A 2,384-nucleotide genomic window follows, 5' to 3' on the forward strand; every position below is an offset into this window, starting at 1 on the left:
CTTGCAGTGAGCTGAGATCCGGCCACAGCACTCCAGCCTGGGCGACAGAGCGAGACTCCGTCTCAAAAAAAAAAAAAAAAAAAGTGCTTTTATTTGGATCAACAAAACTATAGCCCTGAGAGTAAAGTACCTTTCTAGTCTTACAGTGCTTAGTGATAAATTCTTCTGACTCTAAATTGAACCTCTGCATAACACAGTACCGTATATAGCCCCTGATACCCTAACTCATATGAAAAGGCTAGTGACTTAAGAGTCCATCTGAAAGGATTTCTAAAGCTTTTATTTTTAAAAAAGTATTATTTTACCCCGGTAATGACTACATATAAAGTTTTTATTTCTAGTGAGAATTCTGTGTTGTATGACTTAAAGAGCTCCTTCCTGGCTTTAGGACTATTAGGTCTTGAGGGCCCTCCTTTTGAATGACACGGTCCCTCCAGAGAGGGACCAAGAGCTGGAAATACATGATCATTGGTACTCAGATGGGGATGAAAGTGAACGTGTTATAGACCAGCTGTCCTTTTTAGGAGGTCTCAGTCCTTTGAACATCTGATAAAAGCTTTAGACCACTCCACAGAAGAACGCACACATGTTGCATATATTTCAGGGGATACACGGACTCTAGGTTTAGAAACCCTGCTCTAGATATATAAAGAATGGTATACAAGGTCAGGAGTTCAAGACCTGCCTGGCCAACGTGGCGAATCCCTGACTTGGGGATCAGGAGACAAGATTCTACTTCAGGCCTTGTTACTAGCCGTGTGTGTGACTAGTTGCCTAGATTTTTTGGTTTTCTGTTCATGTATGAGATAATCTGGGTGGTGGCCTTTTAGCTTTTAATGTGGAAACAGCATGGATTGGTTTTAAGGCCTGGGTTAAAATACTAGCTTGCCTACTCTTGTGAAACTGGAGAAAATATTTAACCTTATCTGGGCTTCAGTTATCTATGAAATAGTCTTCCTAACCTACTGTCTTAAAAGAATTTTAGTTTGGATGAAATTAGACAGTGTCTGTGAAGGTACTTTATCAGTTTTCCTTCCCAGTGTACATTAGCCACTCCTCTGCTCCTGTAGCATTTCCATGTGTCTCTCCTAGGTTAACACGTGGTTTTGCTGTTGTCTCTATACTCATCTGTCACCCTGGGCAGACTGTGAGTTCCTCCAGGGCTCATATCATATATTATTTTTGGTTTTGTGTTGATAGCCCTTGTGCGAGACATGGTAAGCACCCAATGTATACTAAATGAATAATATAGAAAATAGTAGAAGAGGCCAGATGCGGTGACTCACACCTGTAGTCCCAGCACTTTGGGAGGCCAAGACAGGCAGATCACCAGAGGTTAGGAGTTCAAAACCACCCTGGCCAACATGGCAAAACCCCGTCTCTACCAAAAAAATACAAAAATTAGCTGGGCATGGTGGCACGTGCCTGTAATGCAGTTACTCAGGAGGCTCAAGTGGGAGAATCGCTTAAACCTGGGAGGCTGAGGCTGCAGTGAGTGAGCTGAGATCACACCACTGCACTCCATTCTGGGTGACAGAGTGAGACCCTGTTTCAAAAAAAAGAAAAGAAAATAGAATAATAATATAAAAAGTGGTTGTGATTGGTTTATAAAGGCATTATGAAGTTTATTGATAGTACTCAATTAAGGGATGCTTAAATCAGTGAAGTTAGAGAATATTTCAGAAAGCCAAAATGAAAGGACAGGGAATAAAGCAGGGGCATCTTAAGAAGAGTGCAGAGCAGCTCAGAACGTTTGTGCTTCTATTTTCCTTGTCTCTGGAATGGTTTTCACCAGCTCATCTCATGCCTGGCTCCTTCTTATTCTTCGGGTCTCAGCTTCAATGTCACCTTTTCAGAGAGGTTTTCCCTGACCACCCTAGCTGAAGTAGCTCCCTGTTTCCCTATCTGTTACAGAGCTTTCTACTTCTTTTATGAAACACTTCTTTTTTTTTTTTTTTTTTTTTTTTGAGATGGAGTTTCGCTCTTGTTGCCCAGGCTGGAGTACAATGGCACGATCTTGGCTCACTACAAACTCTGCCTCCCAGGTTCAAGTGGTTCTCCAGCCTCAGCCTCCCGAGTTACTGGGATTACAGGTACCCACCACCATTCCTGGCTAATTTTTGTATTTTTAGTAGAGATGGGGTTTCACCATGTTGGCCAGGCTGGTCTTGAACTCCTGACCTCAGGTGATCCTCCCACCTCGGCTTCCTAAAGTGCTGGGATTACAAGCATGAGCCACACCGTGCCAAGCCGAAACATTTCCTAAGATTTATAATTATTTCAGGGCCGGGCGCAGTGGTTCACGCATGTAATCCCAGCACTTTGGGAGGCCAAAGTGGGCAGATCACAAGGTCAGGAGTTCAAGACCTGCCTGGCCAACATGG

At 43.2% G+C, this 2,384-nt stretch overlaps 1 protein-coding gene across 2 annotated transcripts in view; it reads left to right on the forward strand.

Moving 5' to 3' along the window:
• The window catches only part of SF3B6 (splicing factor 3b, subunit 6, 14kDa), a 12,430-nt gene that overhangs the window by 3,480 nt on the left and 6,566 nt on the right, over positions 1-2,384 (forward strand). The window lies entirely within an intron of this gene.

This window comes from Mandrillus leucophaeus, unplaced genomic scaffold (genome assembly GCF_000951045.1).
Source record: "Mandrillus leucophaeus isolate KB7577 unplaced genomic scaffold, Mleu.le_1.0 Scaffold13, whole genome shotgun sequence".
In the NCBI taxonomy this organism is placed as follows: domain Eukaryota; kingdom Metazoa; phylum Chordata; class Mammalia; order Primates; family Cercopithecidae; genus Mandrillus; species Mandrillus leucophaeus.